Here is a 22,793-nt window from a genome sequence, read left to right as displayed (position 1 = left end):
ACAAACACATAGAGACAGAGATTGGATTGGTGGTTACCAGAGGGGAAGGGGGGAGGGAGGAGGGCGAAAGGGATAATTCGGCACATGTGTGTAGTGATGGGTTGTAATTAGTATTTTGGTGGTGAACATGATGTAATCTATGCAGAAATAGAAGTATAATGATGTACACCTGAAATTTATACCATGTTATAAACAAATGTTACTGCAATAAACAAAAAATTTTTTTTAAAAAGTCACATTTACATTATTATATTTTCTCTTTTTCTGATATTAAAAGTAGTATTTGCTCATTAAAGAAAATCTGGGAAATTAAGAAAATAAATATGGGAATCACTCATAATCTCACTACCTAGAATTAATGACTTTAATTTTTTGGGTAGATTCCATTCCAGCCTTTTTCTTACATAAACTTTATATTTTTACATAGTTAAGAAACAACTCTATGTACACTTTTTTAAACTTGCTTTTTTCACTTAGACTTAAACTAGCAGTACTTTCCCATATTATTAAAAATTCTTCATAAATATTAATAGGTACAAAACATTACATTTCTAACTAACCCTCTATTGTTGAACATTTAGGCTGCTTCCAGTGTTTTCCTATTATAAAAAAGCACTAAAAAATGTAATATTAATCACATCACAACACAGCTCTGAAAAAAGTAAAATAGCTCCTATTACATAAATAGGCAAGCAGAGGTAGTATTTTTCCCCTACGCTTTCCTCTCTCATTCTGGGTCATAAAGCAATTGAAAGAAAGACGAAAGAGCTCTCCCTGGGTACAGCATATTGATTCACAGGGTAGAAGACCTCAGCAACAACGTGAAAGTTGTCCAGTACTTCTTTTTGCCCATCTCACTATCAACTACCATTTCCTACCTCTCCAAGAAAATGGGAAGTCTATTGGCCAGGGTCTATTGAATATCCAGAAATGTCCCTGTGCACTACAACCACCAAGCAACTTCCCAAAAGTCCCAACATTGGTCTAGGATATGCTTTCACCCAGGACCCCTGGGTGCACAACCCCAGAAGTACCGTTTGTATTATTTTCTGTGTGAAAGTCTCCCCTGGAGTTGTGCAGTGTTGCCCCAGACTGTTTCTTCACATTTATACGAGAGCAGAATGAACAACTGAAGGACAGAAGCACTCTTTGGCTATTTAAGAAATTCTTTTGTTGATCTCACCCCAATGCTAATGCTTGAGTCTTCTGTGGCTTTAGTGCCCAAGGCTTCACTTGTTGAATCAGTTTGGACATATTTTCCACCCAGAAAGCCTTTTTAAATGACTTCTCAAGATACAAGGACACAGGGTCCCTAAGATAAAAATTGAACCAGGACAACAGAGAAACCCTGGGCCAGCAAGTACCAAGTAACAAGAAACAGTAGTCTACTGCTGGATAAGGGTCAGGACCACAGAGAAAAACCTCTGAGGCACAGGAGCACAGGAAAGGCTCAAAGCTGAAGATGACACAAGAACACTGAAAAAACCTCCATCCTATTAGAGGAATCTGAAGCCAGTGATATACTGAAGGTAACTATAGAAACAATAAAAAACAAACAGTTTGACTCCTAATTAAGACTGACTCAACACTTCCACCCTCTTCTCCCACTAATGGCCTAGTAGAAGAAGAGACATGTCCATTTCTAGGCATAAAAATCATTTACCTTAGTCTCTACTGTTCTACACATTAGACCAGGCAATCAATCAAAAATTAGAAGATATACAAAAAGTCAAGGAAAAACAGCTCATTTTCAAAAGACAAAGCAGCCAACAGAAAAGACTCAGAGATGAACCAGATGTTAGAACTATGAGAGAGGGAATTTAAAACAACTGAGCACTATCTTAAAGGCTTTAGTAGAAAAGGTGAACAGCATGCAAAACCAGATGGAAAATTTTAGCAGAGTGATGAATACTATAAAGAAAAAAATGAAAATGCTAAAAAAAAAAAAGAAATAAAGAATGACTTCAACTGGTTGATCAATAGACTCAACAAGACAAGGGGAAAAAATAAGTTAAAAAAAAATCAGTGAACTTGAAAATAGGTCAATAGAAATTAACCAAACTTATACAATGGAATATTATTCAGCCATAAAAAAGAACGAAATCTTGCCATTTGTAACAACATGGATGGAACTTGAGGGTATTACACTAAGTGAAATAAGTCACACAGAGAAAGACAAATACTGTATGATCTTACTTACATGTGAAATTTAAAAAAAACAAACAAACAAGCCCATAGATACAGTGAACAGATTGGTGGCTCCCAGAAGCAGGGGATATGAGGAGTAGGCAAAATGAGTTGAAGGGGGTCAAAAGGCACAAACTTTAAGTTATAAAATAAATAAGTCATGAGGATGTAATGTGTAGTATCATGACTATAGTTAGTAATACTGTATTTTATATTTGCAAGTTGCTAAGAGAGTAGATCTTAAAAGTTCTCATCACCAGAAAAAAAATTCTGTAACTATGTATGATGAAGAATGTTAGCTGGACTTATTGTGGTGATCATTTCACAATATATACAAAGATCAAATCATTATGTTGTACACCTGAAACTAATATAATGTTGTATGTCAATTATATTTCAATAATAAAAAAAGAAATTACCCAACTGAAAGACAAAAAGGGAAAGAGTGAAGAAAAACGAAAACTAAACAGAGCCATCAGAACTGTGGGTCTCACATGTGTAGGGGAGAAGAGATATTTGAAAAGACAAAGGCTGAGAATTTCCCCCCAAATAATGAAATATATTAAGCTGCAGGTCCAAGAAGCTCAGAGGAGCCCCCCCCACACACACACAGATTAAATAACAAAGTAAAGAAGGAGAAAGAAGAGGAGGGATAAAAATGAAATGCACACCACCCACACACATCTAGACCCATCAGAGTCAAGTGGCTTAAAACTAAAGATAAAGAGAAAATCTTGAAGACAGTCAAAGAAAAAGGAAATATTACATACATAGGAACAAGCTAAGGACAACAGTAGGCTTCTCATCTGAAACTATACAAGCCAGAAGACAGTAGAATGATACCTTTAAAATGCTGAAGGAAAAAAAAAACTATTAACCCAGAATTTATGCCCAGAGAAAACATATTTCAAAAACGAAAGAGAAATAAAGGCTTTTTCCAACAAGTAAAAACTGAGAGAATTTGTTACTAGCAGACCTACGCTACAAAAATTGTTAAAGGAAGTTCTTCAGGCAGAAGAAAGATGATACTAGATAAAAATTTGGAATATGAAGCCAGACAGATCCCCGGAAATGGCTAAAATGATGGTTTTCCTAGCTTTGGGTGAAGGAATATTTTTAATATAAAAAACTCAATCTAGCAGACTCTGTTGGTGCCTCACCCAGACCCCCATTACTGGGCTGATGCACTTTCTCCCACTGGCTTGAGGAGGCAAGGGCTGCGATCAGCTCACAGCTATACTCTACTGCCAGTGGCAGCCACTTGGACACAGAATATGTGGGAGGTTATGGCTTGCCCCTGAGCAGGGCCTGCAGCCAACGACTAACAGATATGGGATATCAAAAAGACCTGCCCCCCTTACCTCAACATGGGATAACTCTGTGGTACTACTCACGTTTCCGAGTTCCCTGTGGGATCAGCTAAGGCTAGCTTCAGCTGAATCCACATCTTTGCCTAACCTTTCCCCTGCCCTATCCTCCTTCCTTCCCGTTCTTACAGGCTTCACCTGAGAGCTCTCCCTCAAGATTCCCTTTCTCAATCTCTGCTTCTGAGGACCCTGACCAAGACACTTAATGGTTCCCCACAAAGCATGATGTTTGCCATAGGTTTTTGTACATACTGTTTATCAAATTAAGGACTTCCCTTCTATTCCTAGTTTCCTAGGAAGAAAAGAATGGATGCTATTTTTTATAAAATTTTCCCCCACATTTATTCATATGATCATATAATTTTTCTTCTTTATTTGGTTAATGTGGTAATTTATGTAAATTGACTTAGAATTCTTGGAATAAGTGCAACTTGGTCAAAATTTTTTTAAAGAACTTGCTAAGTATTAACTTAATATTTTTCAAACTGACTGTGAAAAGAAAGGTTTTCTTTTTCTTTGTTTACTTTTTCTTTTTTTTTTTTTTTACAAGGGTTCTTCTATAAAGATTAAAGGGAAGAAAACTCATTGAGACTAAGCAGGGAGCAGCAGGAGAAATCCCAAATACAGTTAAACCTTCCAGAACTGCTAACCACAAGAACAACACTGGCACATTTCATATTCGATGAGTTTACACCGTGCCAGGTCTGCAAAAGGAACAGACCTGCCTGCACGCAAGGGTGGAATGAGAGGGTCTGCAAGTTCCCATCAATCATCCAGCTTCTAAAACCAGCTTTTGCTTGAAGAGCCAATAAAACTCTATGCTTCAGCCCCTGGGCAGAGCCTGTCTGAGGATCAAAACACATGGCTCATCAATCCCATAGGATTATGAGTAGGGAGTGTAAAAGCAATTCACAAACTGGCATAGGGCCATCCACAGAATAGATTTTCAATAAATATTGGCAGATTAACAGATTTCTATCACCTACATATCATAGAATACATTTCTCATCTTTACTTTGCTCATTTTAGAAGTTGGAGGAAATTGAATCCAGTTGCTAGAATCATTTCATCACGAAATCCTTATATTTATGAATGAGAAAAGAAATAGCCATCAACATTCCAGCTAGAAAATACATGCGTCTTCATGTATGGAATGATGCCACCAAACCCTTCCAAGTACACGAGCTCTGGAGTGATGATGAATTTACCCTGGTCCGACTAACTCATTCAGTCTCTCTCGTGATTCCCATTCCTGAGACAGCATGTCAGTGCTGGTGACACAGTCTTTAGCTGCAAGGTTAAAAGACATCCAAGTTTGTTATCCACTCTAAGTGTGTTTTTGTATTCTCTGCTAAATTCTACATTCCTCCAGGGCTCTGAGTGTGTCTTCTCTTTTGTTCTGTCTTTCCTGGCCAAGTACTAAGGACACAAGAGATATGGTCAATTACTACTGAACTAGAGATGACTGGCCCATGGGGCTCACCCTGGACTTTGGCTTCATTAACATCATTCTTCAACCAGATGAGCTTCTGACGAAAGTGCCCACAATGGCATTGAAGACAGAAACACTCTGTCAAAATAGAAATCCTTAAAAACTCTGAAATCATCAGCTTTCTCTAAATTTCTCTCTATTGTCCTTCCATTTATTTACTGGATACCTTTAACCTGAAGATCTGGGCTGCTAAGAGTACTCTTGATCTTGAAACAGTCAGTCAGTTGTGAGATAAACACTCCTTGATTGTCCTATAGTTGCCGACTTGTGACTTGGTTTTCAATGAAGGAAACTCTCCCGTGGCTCAATTTAATCATTTCACCAAAGAAGAGGTTGTGCTGTTTATCAGCTCAAACCACTGTCATTAGGAGAATCTGGCCTCTCCCTTAACTCTCCCAGACTCAGTCTGTTCCTTCCCACCCTTTGTAGGCATATTTCCCTGAACAATCTTATTGAGACGCAGAGAGCATTGATTTGCCACCAGCAGCTTCTGTTTCTTCCCATGGCCCTAGAATCACTCCAGTTTGGGAGGCAACAATCCGTGGAAAATGACCACTGTCCCCTGCACTCTTGGCTTTTAACCTTTTACCAGCACTCTGACCCTAAGCATTTTGGCTATAACAGCATTATATCGAGTTGCACCAATTAATTTTACTTCATGGATCTCACAGATCTCAGCTTTTTGGAGCTAGGAGGAACCTCAATGATTGACTGGTCAACTCCATTTTACCAAAATTGAGCTCCAGAATAAACGCCTCAGCCTATATCTAGAGACAGAACCAAGATGAAATATCAAGTCTGGACCTTTTCTAGTGAATACATTATATTACCCTGTACGCATGAACCAATCCGAGAAAAGGAGCTTACAGGTTCATCAGCAACATGAAAATGTCCCCAACTCCCTGGAAATAATGGGCTAACTTAATTTAAGCAAGCAAGACCTCACTCCAGGTTCCTCCCTCCCAAAATGAGGTAGCAGGGCTCCCTGAACATTGAAGCCTCCTGGGGAATTTCCTGCTATATCCCAAGGAAGAAGAGGGTCAATGCCCTGTTTTGACAGATCTCTTTCACATTCCTGTTCCAGGTATCCTCTTATTCCTGACACTTATTAGGGTTCGCTGGAATAAGTCTCAAACAGCTTATCAAGCAATGTTTTAGAAATCTCTCTGTGCTGTTTGTCCTGCCCACACCAGCCTCCATACCCTCTCCTCTGAGCATGGCTCCACAAAGAAGGAGAGCAGAGATCAGTCACCTCTAGAGTCTGGGAAGGGAGCCTGCTAAAAACTGCCCTCCTTCCAGTAAGAAATGGATTTTTCCTCACCTCTGTGTGAATAGAACTTGAAAACTTGAACTTTGAGTTGTGATTTGATACCTGAAATTCCTTTCATTCCATAATTAAAGATAAGGTTTTCAGAGTAAACACAGCAGGGCTGAGCATTCTCTGGACTCACTAATGCACATAAAGGGATAAATGACTGACATGGGTCATTTCCTAGAGCTGGTTTTGGCAAAAGAGGAGGGAAAGGAGAGGTCAAGGGCACTGAACGGTGCGTGAACAAAGGAAAAAGAAAGGCTGGAGGCGCTGAAGAGAAAGTCTGCCCACTTTACCATCTGCTATGTATAATTGCTTCCGGAACTGTTCCTCACTTCTTTTTTAATCAACTTTGACCACAAAGACAACTGCTATTGGTTTTCAAATGGCCAAAGATATGCTTGGGTGTCTTTGGGAAATAGTTACTTATAAACATGCATACTAGAAAGAGATTTCAAAATATATAATACACTTGTGTTATTGATCATTGTATTACCTAATCAGGATGATATTTTATATTAATATGATCCTTTGACTGGGGAGGTCAAGTGGAAAAGGAACCATAGATTTATAGAAAGCAGAAAAATCAGCTTCCTGTGCACCCACTAGAGTGTCATCTGTATTAGAAACCACAAAAAAATGAAAGATAAAATCAATACTCATGTTAAAGGAATTCTCATATTGGTATGATTGGTGTCCATAAATGGAAAAGTAGAAGCAGTGATGATGTTGAGAACATGGTAGAATGCAGTCCCTTTTTATTTTCTGGGGGAAAAGGCCAAGAAGGAGAAGGGAAAAAATGGAAGTGGATAGTGCTTCTGTTTACACACAGCCTGGGTTAATATATAATTGACAAGATTAATGGCTGCATAATAATTGCCTCTATTGTTTACTGTCTGGACGGTGGCCAGTCCTCTTACCGTTCTGCCCACCAGTGTGTTTGGGTTTGTAAAGAATGCAGTGAGTAGCAGGCAGGGTCTGTGTGCCAGGTGTAACGTTGCTAAAGAAGATGTTCAGGAGGAACCATACAGGGAGACTTGGTGATGTTTCCTCTGGTGGGACATGCCCCTCTGCACTTGGTAAATAGCCTCACTTTGAAACTGCTGCATGAGTTGTGGCAGAACAGAGCCAGGGTGGGCCCAGCTAAACCGCTCTACCTGAGGAGGACAAAGAAAGGAAAACTCTCAGGATCCAGAGAAAGGTCTTATTTTTGCCCTGTCCAAGCTGCACAAGAAAAAACAGTGTTCCTCTTGGCTGTTTTCTTGCACTTTCTTGGGATGTGCTAGGAAGCACTGACCTTTCATCTGCAATTTCATAGGGATATGAAAATATTTTCCTCCCCACTCTTTCCTGACCCACTTTCTAAGCTCCTGCCTCTTGCCTGTCACACTGTGAGATGAGCAAACAGACCAAGACTTTCAGTCTTGAACGGCAGAAAGGATTTCCATGGAAAGGTACCATGAGTCCATCTGCTCTACTGCTGATCTTGTCTTGTCTTGCCTCTCACATGTACCCAGGTGGTTTGAGGTACAAAAACAAGGTCTATGTAGTTCACTCTCATGTGGCCTCGTTCTGGTCTGGGTCACAAGTGCTCCCCTTGATCACCTCAACTTTTGTGGGCTTCCTCATTTTCTAACAAATGAAGTTCAGATCTGTGACATCTGAGGAGGCCCTTAGGGGGCTGGTCCTAATACTGTTCCTACCTTCCCTTTCACCCCACCTTACACTGTTTTATTATGTAGTTCCATGATTTCTTCCTTCCACCTACGTATCTCCTTCTAGCCACTCTCAGTATATTCAAATCCTGTCCTTCTGGTACAAACCCTCTCATATCTCCCTGTTGTATACTCTCATACATTTTGTACTTTTCCTTCATAACACTTATCCCTACTGCCCTTAAATACTTATATGTGTAGCCATCAGTGGAGTGGCTTTCTTCCTTACTGGACAATGAGTTCCCTGTAGACAGGGACTGCATGTATCATGTTCTTTGACACATATCAAGCAGCGGGCCAGTAGTCGGGGCTTAGATTGTCAAGTTAATAGGTATATTAATTAATGTAAAGACCAGTTCTAATTTTCACTTCCTTCATTAGCTCAACCTTCAGCCTCTCCAACTGAGTATATTCTTGTTAGCCATCATCTAAAGTAACAGGTGAACTTTGTGCTTCCTGTCGGTACTCTCATTTCCCATGTTTTGTCATCATTATCTGGATCTTAGTCTTATCTCTCCTGCTACCATAAGGTTCCTTGAGAGCAGGGATTCTCGTTCATTCTTTACATCATTCACAACTCCAAACAAAATTTTACCTAGCTAGGACTGAAAAACTATTGGCTCAGTAGTGGATTAATCTCTTTTATTTATTTGTTTGATGTCTATAGTCCCACATTCTGCACATACATTACTTTTCCTACATTAGAATAAACTAACTAAATAAATAAATAACCAGTCGACAAACGTTTTTCACCATTTCAGAGTTTCAGCTATGCAGCATATGCTCCTTCCAGGGGCATTCCATTCCATTCTGCGATGTCTTGAGTCGAAAGATATGAAGGCAGGGCATGAAGGAGTTCTAAGTTTTTGGCCAGAGACAATAGAGGAGGTAAGAGACTGGAGCAGTGGGAAAATGGAGACAGCAGGAATAAGTACTTGCAGCAGACAGTTTACGTGAAAAAAAAATGAGAGCTACAAGAAACTCAAAGGAGTGATGAGCTTTGAGCTTAAGCTTTTATTTTGTATAAACTTGAGCTAAAGTCTTCATCCTGTATATTCTGTGTGACCTTGGGAAAATCACTTTTCACCCGGGTTTGTTTCCACACAGATGAAACAGCATTAACGATGCTTATCTTTCAGATTGTTTATGGGATTCATATGATAGTGTCTAAGAAATTGCTCTGTCAGCTCGAAAGGATATGCAAGTGCAAGTGGTATTACCTAAATGGTGGTTGAGGACCGAGAACTAGAGCAAGACGGCCCACAGAGAGTTTGGGAGACCACAGACAGAGGCTTATGTTTCATCTAGAGTAAGGAGAGCATCAGCCTAAAGCCCATTTAGAGTAATTGGAGATTGACAAGTTAAATGGGAGGAGGTACCCCGAGTTTGAGGAAGGGATTTGGGGGGATGGGGCAGAAGGATCAACTAAATTGGGTATGAATGTGGCAAAAAGTACACAGAGCATTGGAGGTCAGACCAGAAGGGTCTTAGGAGAAGGTAAGTGGGGGATACCCAGGGAAAGAGGAGAGCTGAGCACTGAGGAGGCTCAGGTGAGAGGACAGGGAGCTTATTTGTTCTCCTGTGAAGTGTAAGGTACATACAATGAGAGAAGCTTGAAAAGGGGGAATCCAGGTCCCCGTAGCTGCAGCACTCCAGGGAGGAGGGAATGATGGGTGCCAAGGGGCTCCCACAGAAAGTGGGCCTGTACATCTTAAACTTCCACAATATATGTCAATTATAGCTCAATAAAGGTGGAGAAAAATAAAATACTTTCTGCCTCCTATTTATCAGATTCAGTCAACATAATGTCATCAATGTGGTGGACCAATGTGATGTTTTGTGGAATGTTAAGACAAAAAAGATCAATTCATAGAGATGGAAAGGAGAACAGTGGTTGCCAGGGACTGGGAGGAGGGGGGAATGGGCAGTTATTGTTTAATGAGTACAGAGTTTTGGTTTTTCCAAATGAAAAATGTTCTGGAAATGGATGGTGGTGATGGTTGTACAACAATGTGAATGTGCCTAGTGCTGCTGAACTGTATACTTAAAAACGATTAAGGTGGGAACTTTTATGTTAAGTATGTTTTACCACAATTTTTTAAATTAATTAATTAAAAGGAAAAGTAAATTAAGGAAAGTTGATTGTACTCTCTACAGAGAAGACATAAGCAGAGAAGCAGGAAAGGTGTCCCTGAAGAACTGATGAAAGGAAAAGGAACCACAGAAACCAAAGCTGGAGAAAGTGCCCAAACCAGGCCATCTGCTCAGATAACAATCCCATTTCTTCTCCCTGGACATGCAACCCCTACATTTTCCCTTGCAGTTAATTGTGGCCATGGGACCGAGTTCTAGCCAAACTAACATGAACAAAATGATGTGGGCCACCCCCAGATCAGGTGCATAAAAACCTTCTACCTGTGTTCCTCCATGCTATTTTCCCATCTGGAGGCTGGGTGCTCAAGTCCAGGTTGACTTTGGAAGCCACCTGTTGAAGATGGTGAAGCCACAACATGAAGGAGCTCAGGTTCCTGCAACACTGTTTGGAGGATGGAACTCTACCAATCATCTATTTTAGACTTTCCATCAGCAAGAAAACACAAGTCTATTGTGTTCAAGCCAATACTATACAAGTAGGGGTAAGTTTATTACAGCAGCCATCCTTACCTTACTTAACACAGCATGGATGAGGCTGGGGAGGTGACTGCGGAGCCCACTGGCTACATTTTTGAATAAGGAAAGTGAGAATTATAAGGAGAGGAAGTGGAAACAGCTGGGAGAAAGAGGATGACAGTTAGTATCGGTGGATACTCTTTGAAGCCAAGGTCCCAGAATAAAGAGTTTCAAAATGTGGTTTTAACAAATCAGGTCCTCTTGCATATCATGACTTAGTCAGTCTATATCCGTCCCTATTTAGCAGCTCTCATCTACTTGATAACCTTGGCCATAGCACTTAACCTGTCCTTGGCTTTCTATTTAAAGCCACAAAAGAAAAATACCAACAAAATTTCTGTAAAAGTTTTTCCAAGACTCTAAGTTCCTTCTCTTGCTTTCTCTCTCTCTTTTTCCCCCAAATAATTTTTAATTGTTTAATGTGGGAAAAAGTTTTATGGGAATTGCATTCCTTTCTGAGCCACTGCCTGGGTCATTTAAAAATAAACAATAGACAAAGGGAAATATTAACTTGGGGGGACTTTATAATAATAACCTCCAGGGCTGGTCCAGGATTGGCTAAGAAGATAAAAGGAGTTAGAAGATTTGTGGCCATCCAGGCTACATAAAAAAAATATTCCGCTTTTTCCTCTCCTCCTCCCCAACAGGTAGGCTCCAAATGGAGATGATGCCTAACTAATTCTGCGGTCCTGCCAGTTTTTACTATTGCTAACATGTCCTCAGATGCTCAGATAAGTCAGAGGCCAATGAACAAACACAGCTCTAAAGGCTAAAAGTTTGCAGAGACTCTGAAGACATTCAAGCAAAGAGAATGTGTAAACAAGATTTATTATAATTAGTATTATTATTTTTATAAGCAGATAGATCTATCCAGGACATGTAAACTTAGTTTTTGAGACTTGGTCATAAAACGTTGGGTGCTTTTCTAGCCCTTGTAATAGCACCAATGAGAGATTAAACTAGAAAACATCTGCAAATGAGTAGCTATCTTATAATTAGTAAGCACTCTCCTTCATATAAAATTCCATGCCAGTCTCTAATAGCTACACTGTATACTCACCTACAGCTTTTCATCTGAAGAGCTCAAAGCATTTCTTGCTATGCCAGTGCCAATTCTCTCAAAATTCCTGTAAGTCAGGGCACTAGAATTCCCATCCAACAGGCATTTTAGCCTTGGCTGATGTCTGAGACCTTCTGTCTCCATCCCATGTACTTGTGGGTGACACTCCTTTCCCAGATCACAGCCCCACCCCCAGCCCAACAAAAGGGAGAGGGATCCTATCAGGGCAGGAAATACTGGTTTGAGCCACATGGGAGGCATTGGGAGGGAAAGGAAAGCTCAGCCTTTGGAGTTAGACCTGTCTACAAACCACAGCTTTAAATAAATTATCTTAACCTCTCTGAGCTTAAATTTGCCCATCCATAATCAAGAAGGTAAGATAACACCACAGTTCTTGACACAGAGCAGACATTCAATAAGTACTTGCTTGGGAGTATAAGGCCATTTTATCCTTTATGTCTCTATTTTGATTGGATCTTTGAAACTAAGCAGTGATTTATCTGGTTAATACTGGTTGAGAGTCTGTGTGGGAATACCGCCCATGGTAGGCACTCAATAAATGCTAGTGGAGTGGTCTTGCTATGGAAGAAGTCTATATCCAGTGCCCACACTACCCAAGCCAACTTGGGTTTTCCATAAGAACCAGTCTAATATTAACTCACATAAATGCTAATCTCTGGGTGTGAAAGATTTATTTAAGTGAAATTATAACCCTCCCTCTTCAGTACACTTAGGTTGATTTTCCAAATCCCATCATAGCCTATATCTATAAACAAAGGAAAATACTATTATGGGTTTTATCACTTTGTTAAAGACCAAATACTAAGTTATTAGTTATAGAGTTTTGTTGAAAAAAATTCTTATATAAAATTGTCTTGTAAAAATTTGAGTGTATTACCATGCTTTATAGATTTGTTTGGATTATTTTTAGAAGGCAAACACTTTAGTCCTTTCACTGTTTGAAGACAAAATATTATACCTTCAATTATAAATATCACATTTTCATTAGATTTTTCATAACTTTATCAAAAATCCAGCCGAATCATTTATCCATCAAAAGCTAAAAGTCAAAAGGAGTCCCTGTTCCCTAGGTTTAAAATTTTTTTTTGAAACACAATTTATAAATTTGCTTGAAAGGCCATAATAGTAACATTGCTTACTGAGACCCTCAACCAACTCAAAACATGGTAATGATCAAACAATAAGGACAGAGGTGGAGCCGGGGGGGGGGTATTTCTGAGTAGAAAAAATAGATATTTAAAATATTTATGTCTAATAGTCATAAATTTCATTCATAGGAGATCTTTCAGACTCTTACGCAGAGCTAAGTTACCGTACTTTGTCCTCAATTCTAACAAGTTTTTTCATTGTCAGTAGATGAAAAGCAGCAAATCAGAAGTGTTTAGACATTAGAAAGAAGAATTCTTATAGCTGTCAGCTAACAAACAAACAAGTTCATTTTGAATGTTAATTATTTTTCTAGCACTTTAGCAGATGTTAAGGGACAGAGAAGTAAAAGTTATTATCTTTGCCCTCCATTAAAGAGCTCCACATGGGAAACAAATAGAAACAAATAAATTACATAGCACTGACCATAAGCTTTAAAAGAATTCAGAGAAGGGAGAAGTGATTCCGAGAGATAGCACAAAAGATTTCATTGAGGCCAAATCTTTTTTAAAATATTAGAAAAATTAGAGCAAGCCCTGTGTCTTAAAGACAAAAAACCAACGTCTGAAAAATGATGCCTTGAAATCATTGTGGGAGACATCTAAAAGGTTAAAAAAAAAAAAGTTTCGCTCAGAAGAGAAGATGGATAGGGAGTTTTAGAAAGCTTCAGTATCTAAAATAGTGATTTTTTTGCATGTGTCTGGAAAACTAAATAAGAAGAAATCAACTTACGGTGCAGAAGGAAAGGTTTACATAAGGCATTGGAATGCATTCTTGAATACAATTATGTTTTTTAAAATTCTTCCTTTTATATGCTGCTCTTTAAATGGTTTCAGTGAAATAGTGTGGAGGCAGAGTGATGGGTTCAATGACCCATTCAGTAGTCCCGGGTTGCATGACCTGTGTACGGTTGCCCTGGCCCACCCCACCCCACCAGCTCTGCCAATCCACAGGAGCAATGACACCTTCCCAGCAGAAGTGGCTCACCTTCAAGGAGGTTTACAGAAATCATCGTCTGTAATCAGGAGTCTGAACAAGAACTTCATGAACTCCTCTGCTCATGACCCAGGTTGGGAAAGAAGGCCAGATCTGCTTGCTAGCATCAGTAGAAAACAACGATGATAAGGGCCATGGGCCAAAGGCTCTGAAGGAGAACAAATATGCACACATCAAACTTGCTGCCTGACTCCTTGAAGATAGATGAACACTTGCTTGGATTTTAGGGGCACCAAGATAACCCACCAAATTTCTCTGCCACCTACAAGAAAAGCAATGCAGGTCTAAGAAAAGCATTTAGTTTTAGGGATTAAATGAGATTTTATATGTATATATATGAGAAAAAATATATATATAAAATGGTGTGATATTATGTATATAGGGTATCCATGAGGGAGTGGGTCCAGGACCCCACTATGGATACCAAAATCTGTGGATGCTCAAGTCTTTTAGTTGGCCCTTGGTATCTCTGGGTTCCCGCATCCATTCCAGGTAAGTGGCCATTTGCAAATCTTCCTAGATCAAAGATTGCAAAGAATAGTATTCAAAAACAAAAATAATATTTTCTCATTTTTTTATGCCATTCACAATGTATTCACAAACATGACATACTTTTAATTTTCATTATCAACATTTTCTCCATCACTTCCTTAAGTCTAGACTCTAGACAACCAACAAAGCAATAGATAAGCCCTGATTTGTAACATTTGCAAACTTCTATGGCTAAATGGGTCCAGAGTGCTAATTTCAAGCTTCTAACACAACATCACTGAGAAACAGAGTTGCAAAAGGATGAGCACAGCATATCATGATATAGTGTTTCCACCATACAGATAGAATAGATATCAAGAATCTCAAGAGCATAAATAGCAAAATGCAATAAAATAATTAGGAAGTGATAAGCTTTTAGAATTTAGTACCTCTGTGTTTAATATAATTTTTACTCAAGAGTTTATATAACTTAATTTTTAGCAAAGGCTATGTTTAACTACTAACTCACAAAATTCCTGAGGATTGAACAATCAGCTCTCAAGAACCAGTACAAGGCAGATCCAGCACTCCCTGGCACCCACTCATTCCTGAGACCTAGCTATACGCCCACACTGATTTCAGGAGCTGACAAATGCCCTCACATGTCCAGTCCACGTAGACCAAGTTGCTTTCCAGTCACCTGCAACCAAAAGAATCTTGGCTTATTAAAGAGGTCCCTGCCAGCTAGCGTGGAAGGGGACAGCTTCATTTAAAAGGTAGGGTTGAAGATACCACCTCTGAAGACCAATATTCCAGCCTGCCTAGCTGCTGCTGCCTTTTTTTTTTTTTTTTTTTTTAACTGGGCTTCCCACTTTGTTAAGTGGAATTTTCATCTATGGAAAACCTGGCCATGACATGCAGTGGTTCCTTTAAATGTCTTCCCTAAATGAAGAATGTTTAATCAGCTGAGCTAAGCCTGCAGGCCCCACAGGAGCTCCAGGGGATGTTAAGAGCTCACAACTACTCCTGCCCGTTCCCAGGAGCCCCAGCATCACTTTGTGAAACTGCAGAGGGTGGAGCCCAGGCTTTTCCCTGGAGAGGAAGTGGCCGCCGGAATGCCAGATGTGCCATTCCCACAGCAGCTGGTGGAGGGCCCGTCTCTCCCAGGGTGAGGAGCAGCCTCCGCAGAGAGAAGCCCCGGAAGTTTGCAAAGTTTCCACAGGCCACAGAGAACCCGGGCTGTGCGGGCCCGAGGAAACACAGGATGAGAAATAGAGCATTATTCAGGGCTGATGCTCCCACCCACCGCCTTTGTTTCCTTCCACCAGTGTTTGGAAAACCTGTTTAAAGAGTTATTCCAAGTGTTTTTTCAAGCCTCTAATCTGTCTTCAAAAATATCCTCAGAGAGGAAACAAAGATTGTTTGCTAGCAGTCGACGAGGGTGGAAATGGCTCGGAAAAGTCATTCCAGCACACCTAGATGAAAGCCACAAATTAGGGTGGGGAGGGCTTGGACAGAAACCAGCCGGAGCGACCAGTCTGTAGCGCCCTGTTTGTCTTGCAGGTTTTAAAACAAGGGAGCAGCTGAAGTCCACTGCCCTCTGTGAAAGCTGGGGGTGGGAAGAGGAGGGCAGAGGGGAAATGGGGGGAGAGGGGTGGAGATGCTACAGACGATTGGGAACAGGGAGACGGCTGGACGTGGGGAAACAGCAGGGAAATCAAGTGAGTAGTTCATCTGAAATCTTGTTTAATGTACATTTTCTCAGGGGCGGGGGGCCGTGAGCTGAACCCTTCAGCTGTGCATCCAAAGTTGATTAAAAACCTGAAATTTTCCGTAATTGGACCTCATTAATAAATTCCTCAGGGTTCCTGGAGGCTCTGAAGAGGGAGAACAAGGGTTTGGAGAGATGAGAGCAACAGGAGGTTGTAAGATCCCAGACCGTGGAGTTAATTCCATTTAATCAGCTTGGAGCAAGTCCGCATTCACAACAATCCCGGGGACTGACACACTGAGCCCTCCCGCCCTCTTCAGCACCGCTGGATTTCCTCTCATTCGCTTCTCTCCTACTTTTTTTTTTTTTTCTTGTGAGGAAGATTAGAACTGAGCTAACATACGATGCCAATCCTCCTCTTTTTTTCTGCTGAAGATTGGCCCTGAGCTAACATCGGTGCCCACCTTCCTCTACTTTATATGGGACACCACCACAGCCATTGACAAGCAGTGTGATGGTCCTCGCCTGGGATCCGAACCCACGAACCCGGGGCTGCCGAAGAGGAGCGTGCTCACTTAACCCCTATGCCACCAGGCAGGCCCCTTCCCCTTTACTTTTTAACCCCTGTTTCCAACATGGATAACAAGCTGCCCGCAAGTTCTGCCAGTTAACTCTTAGGAACTAACGCCTCTCTTCTCTTGAGGACCCTGTTTCTACAATAGGTGTGATTCCAGCCCCTGAGGAGGGCAAGGGCAGGCTGTCGCCTCCCAGCCTCCTCTGTTCAATGCCCATCCACCAGGCCCACCACAGCCCAGCTCCACCATTCTCCTCCTCTCCCACTTCTATTCCCACCTTTATTCTCAGTTGTTAGTTTGAACCCAAATTCACACATAATCCCAAACCTTGAATTGAGACATGAGCGTTGGCTCGTTGCCACACGAAATCTTGAGTGGTTAGTAAGTGGCAAGTTGCTTGGTTGGTAATGTACCTTCTCCTTTTCCTCTAGTAGAAGTGAGGCTGAGCTGCAAAATGCCCAAGGGTCAGACACCTAGGAAAAAATGCGAAGCAAAGCCCAAACTGGGAAGTCAACTTCTGAGCAAGAATCAAATGCAGGATTTTGCCAGGGCTCCGAATGGCTCTTTCTCATAGCGTCTATCTCTCTCAAATTCCTCCTTCCTTGTCTGGGCATTTCAGTGAGAAGCATCATCCAGTAAGACCAGCATGGAAGAGACACAGCAATATCAACCTCCATCCCCAAGACCCCGTGGGCACTGGTCCTCAGAACCGGACTCACCCCAGGCCAAGGGCAGAGTATCTTCTATGGGATGTGGGTTTTTTGAGTTGTGCAGGCTAGGATTGAGCTACAGAGAAAAGGGGATGGAGATGGAGAGAGAAGAGTGGAAGGGAAAACTTACCAGAGAAAGTAGAACGGAGGAGGTGGTCATCCCAGACCTGCAGTTACCTCCTTACTGCGCTCACTTACCCACACCCATCTCCACACCCTAAATTCAAGCTTGGGAGCATGAGAGCAGGCTGCCTCCTTCACTTCCAACCTAGGCTCTATTCTCCTATTCTCTTGGCAGGCTGCATTTGGGTGTGTTCCCTCCTCCGAACTCTTCACCATCCCTTATTGTAAGATCCCCTCATCCCCACACCAATGTAGAAAAGAAGTTTCTTTACACTGCTCTTTCTTATGATTATAGAAAAATCTCAGGTGACCCAATGTTACCATAATAGTGAACTGGTATCTGAGCTTTATCTGTCTCTCTCTTTGAAGGCTTCTTTGTGTTCTTCCTCCCAGCATGGAGCATTATAGTCAGGCCATCAAAAAGGAAAAGGTTGATGAATATGTCTACAAAAAATAAATATCAAATTAAAAAATAAACTTCTGTATGGCAAATATGGTTGGCATCATAAACAAAGTCAAAAGACAAATTAAAAGCTGGTAAAAAGGGGCTGGCCTGGTGGGGTAGTGGTTACGTTCGGCGTGCTCTGCTTTGGCGGCCCGGGTCCATGGGTTCGGATCTTGGACGTGGAGCTACGCCACTCATCAAGCCATGCTGTGGCGGTGACCCACATACAAAATAGATGAAGATTAGCACAGACGTTTAGCTCAGGGCCAATCTTCCTCAAGCAAAAAAGCAAAAGAATTGGTAAATGTAGGTGTCTTAGTCCGTTTGGACTGCTGTAACAAAATACCACAGATTGCGTGTCTTATAAACAGCAGAAATTTATTCCTCACAGTTCTGGAGGCTGGGAAGTCCAAGGTCAATGCAGCTGCATGGTAGAGTTCTGGTGACAGCCCGCTTCTTGGTTCATAGCCAGCACCTTCTCGCTGTGTCCTCACGTGGTGGAAGGGGGTCCCATCTTTCTGGGGCCTCTTTTATAAGAGAGCTAATCCCATTATGAGGGCTCTGCCCTCATGATCTAATCACCCCAAGGGCCACCTCCTAATACCATCATCTTTTGAGGTTAAGATTTCACCATATGAATTTTGGGGGAAGACAAATATTCAGGTCACTGTAGTAGGATTGGATGTAAGAAAAGAGAGAGGCTTTTACTTTTTATCTAAAATTTTTCTGTTTGTCTTAATTTTTTACCAGGTTTTTTTTTTTTAACTTTTATTTTTAAATCAATAAATAAACAAATTAAACTCTGGCTATACCTGCTGGTTGCTAACTCCTCTCCGGTGCCCAAGAATTCCCCAAGGCAAACACAGCGTTCACCTAACAAGCCCCAATGAACCAACCCTTCAAGCTGAGCAAAACTCTCAATAAGTGGAAAAGCTCTGTGTCAGAATAGTTGACAAAAGACAAAAATTTCATCTCGTGAAGGTCCTTTTCCCAGTGACTCGTTCAAAAACAGTTGAGAAAGGCTGGGTTGCAGGGCAATGAAGTGGGGTTTTGGAGTAAGCGACCATTACCTTTCGGCCTGCTCCTTGTGGTGGGGCTGGCCTGGGTGGGGCTGGGAGCAGATCAGCAGGGTGCCTGGTAGTCTCAGGGGCACCCACAGCTTTGACACCAACTGGCCCCGCTCTCTCTACTGTACCTGTTGTGGGGAAGAGTCAAGGAGGCTTAAAATCCTGCTCCAGGATATGATTCCACCTATACCACATTCTGGAAAAGGCAAAACTATGGAAACTGTAAAAAGATCAGTGGTTGCCGTGGGTTGGGAAAGGGGATGGAGGGAATGAATACGTGGAGCACAGAGGATTTTTAGGGCAGTGAAACTACTGTGTATGATACTATAATGGTGGATACATGTCATTATACATTTGTACTAACCCATAGAATCTACAACACCAAGAATGAACTTAATGTGAACTATGGACTGTGGGTGACTATGATGTGTCAATGTACGTTCGATTGTCACAAATCCGGTGGGGGATGTTGATAATGAAGGTAGCTATGCAGGTGCGTGGGCAGGGGCTTATACAAGAAATCTCTGTACCTTCTTCTTAAAAAACAAACAAAAAAGTCTTACGAGATAACAGATAATTCTTAATGTATGCCTGTTAGATGGTGTCTAAAAGCAAATCCTGTCCCAGGCATTGTTACCACATCCACTGGGAGGAAGGACAGTGCTGTGCTCTCTTCTCTCACCTGCTTCCCACGGCCTGGGACACTTTTCACCTTCAACTGGACTCTTCATGGCGTCGCCAGGTTCCACGTGGATTTTCACTCTTAAACATTTGAGGAAAAAGTGGGATCTTTCATGTCTTGCTTCACATACATTTATACCTTGGAATTTTACAAGAAGACCTTTGTGCATTGTTTCTATTAAAATAAAATAAAATAAAATAAATAGAACTCTGTAATATTATATCAGTTAAGCCTCTGATTTTAACTATAAACCAGATGTCTGCTTTCCTACTCTCTTGGATTTGTTAAACTTGGCCTGAACCCCACTTCTGAGGTTTGAGACATGTCCATCCCCTCCCCACGATGTTCCTGCCTTCATTCCTCCTTTTCCTCTTTGCTGTTGTCCCGCTGCCTCCGCGTGCATTGTCTCAATGGAGCCCCACCCCCTTCTCAGTTCCCACAAGAAACCTAGGCTCACTCAGCATTTCAGGAGTTTAGTGACTCTCTGGGGAGTTATGAGAAGGCATCGCAGAGCTCCATCCCCCAACACCTGCTCCCCACCACTCTCAGCCCCCTGGGGAGTCAAGTCATCATTCTCTCACCGCCTGTCCTCAGCCTCGCTTAGGAACTAGGGTGAATCCATTTCTTTCCATTTTCACAGAAGTTAACTCGAGCTAACTCAAATCAAAAGAAGAATATGTTATAAGGACATAGGGGGTCTCAGGAAATTCCAACAAATTGTAAGAACTGGAAAGCCCTGGGCACGAATGTATCTGTGTCTCTCTCTCTGCTTATCCATCTGCTACATTCTTGTCTCTCTGTAGGTCGTTTTCTCTGCTTCTCCGTCCACACGGGGGGATGTGGCTGCACCTTAGTAACCAAGTGCTCAGCTACATAAAAAGACAAACTGGCTGCCCTCAGAACTCCAATCCCAAATTTCTGGGAAAGATTGTCAGATGGCCCTCGTCTTACTATCTCCAGCCAGAAGGAAAAAGGTCTTATAGCAGCAGGTCACTTGAAAGGGGAAGGGCTCATGGCTGGCACACCTGGCTGTTATCTCAGTCTTATGAAACAGATAAGAAAAATTCTTCTGAGGATTTGAGATTTGGGTATATTTTCAATAAGCGTATTTGTTTTGTTTTGACTGAAGTGAAACAAAGCACAGACTTTGGAATCAGACCCATTTGATTTTGAGTCTTTGCTCAGTCGCTTAATAACTGGGCAATGTTCAGAAAGTCATTTAACCTCTTTGATCCTTAATTTCCTCATCTATAAAATGATTACCCATCTAGAGAGTGGTTTTGAGTGTGGGATGCTATCTTCTACCTGAAGTGTCTACTTCACAGTGGGTTCTCAGAAAACGCTGATTCTCTTCTTCCCTTATTTAAGCTCTCGATGGAGTAAGAGTTAACTTTCTACACCATCTGGCCATCTCACTCCCTTTCTTAAAGCCTTCCTGTGGCTCCCCATAACCCTCAGAATAAAGTCCTGTCTCCTCAAGGCAACATAAAAAGTCCTTAAAGATCTCTCTGTTCTCCACACTATTCACTCCCTGTCACACATATGCCCCCGCTGTACCGAACCACTTGCAATTCCCAGCACCCATCATGTTCTGTCTCCTTCTCTGTTCTTTTTCTCTCAATCCACTCCTCCAACCTTGTCTGTCTAATGTCTACTCCTTCTTGAGGACTTTTTCCTAGGGAAAAATCTTCCCACAAGGCTGTGCTAATAGTCCCTTCCATGTGCTCCTCAATAGGAACCTTCCTCAGCTTCCCTGGGAACCAGCCGGCCCAGCTTTAACAGTTCCAGAGAGTCTGCATTGCAAGGTAGTCTATTCCACTGCTAATTTCTAGCAGGTTCTATCACCCTCATCCCAACTGGCAATAGAGCTGAAAATGTCTCCCCAGAACTTCTGTCCAGTGGTCTTAGCTTTTACCCTGGAACAACCCTCAAATTACTGGAGGCTTGAGTCAGTTACCCTCTTGCCCGCTTTCCCAAATCTCTCTCTCCACTCGCTCCGTTGGACCTCGGGAGATGTGGTTCAGAGAACATTCATCATCCCATAACATCCTCTAGTTTGTCCCTGTTCTTGTCAAAGCCTGGCGCTAACGTGTGAGTCTAACCACCACCTCCCTCATTATGGATCCTACAAACCTATGCAGCCTCAGACTGAGTCAGTCAGTTGAGCCACCTACCTAGGTCCTGTGGAGCTTCTGATCAACCACACCCTCTCCAAGTCCTTATCATATGACCTGCTATCATGCCAAGTCCTGTCTCTCCCCACCCCTGTACTTACGCAAGTGACTGAGGTTACACAACAAGCCAAGGGCAGAGACCAGGAGCCATCTCGAGATTTATGATCTCTAATCTAGCACGGTTCAGCGATTCATTTGTCCACAATTCTTTGAACTGATGGCCTTATATATGTTGATAATAACAGGAACTGTGGTTAATGCTTACTGAGGATCTACTCTGTGTCAGGCTCTGGGCTAAGCAATGTACGTGGATTTTCTCATTTAATCCTCACAACAGAGTCCCTAAGGACTTTACAGTTGAAGAAACTGAGGTTTATGGAGATTAAGAAATTTGACCAACAGCTCAATATAATGGAGGATTAGGTTAAACAACAAAGCAATAAGGTCTCAGAGCATATCAAATACAGCAGTTGTAGGTTCCCATATTTCTCTCCTATAATTAGGGCTTTCCTAATTTTAAACCCTTAGTACCCAAACTTGACTTCATTTAAACATAGGGGAAAGAGGACTCACATCAGTCAAGTGAAGGCTGAGTGTTCAGAGCAGCAGCTCAGCTCTCAGGTCTTCATCTTCTCAGGTGTTCAGGTCCCTTCTTACAAGATGTTTAGAAGCCATACAGCTCTTGCCTCACCCATCCACCCCTTTTATTAACCTGAATGCAGCGTGAGAACAGATTTTGTAGCTTTGCAAAGCTTCTGTAGACATTTGCTGTCTCCCTTACATTTATAATAATAAGGCTGCATCTCTGATTAATTTGATCATCTTCAGCCAATCTAATGTCAGAGCTACAAAGTGCAGTAAATCCTTGT

The 22,793-nt window shown here is 41.6% G+C and overlaps 1 long non-coding RNA gene across 1 annotated transcript in view; it reads right to left on the bottom strand.

The window, feature by feature from the left end:
• Positions 1 to 19,548: 19,548 nt before the first annotated feature.
• LOC131418897 (uncharacterized) overlaps positions 19,549 to 22,793 on the bottom strand; it is a 44,578-nt gene continuing 41,333 nt past the window's right edge. Inside the window, exon 4 of the long non-coding RNA XR_009223068.1 lies at positions 19,549 to 19,924. This is a non-coding gene — a long non-coding RNA (uncharacterized LOC131418897). The remainder of the gene's footprint in view (positions 19,925 to 22,793) is intronic.

This window comes from Diceros bicornis, chromosome 20, assembly GCF_020826845.1.
Source record: "Diceros bicornis minor isolate mBicDic1 chromosome 20, mDicBic1.mat.cur, whole genome shotgun sequence".
Classification (NCBI taxonomy): Eukaryota; Metazoa; Chordata; class Mammalia; order Perissodactyla; family Rhinocerotidae; genus Diceros; species Diceros bicornis.
The sequence above is the reverse complement of the archived record's forward strand: the minus strand, read 5'-3'. Positions and strand labels throughout refer to the sequence as shown.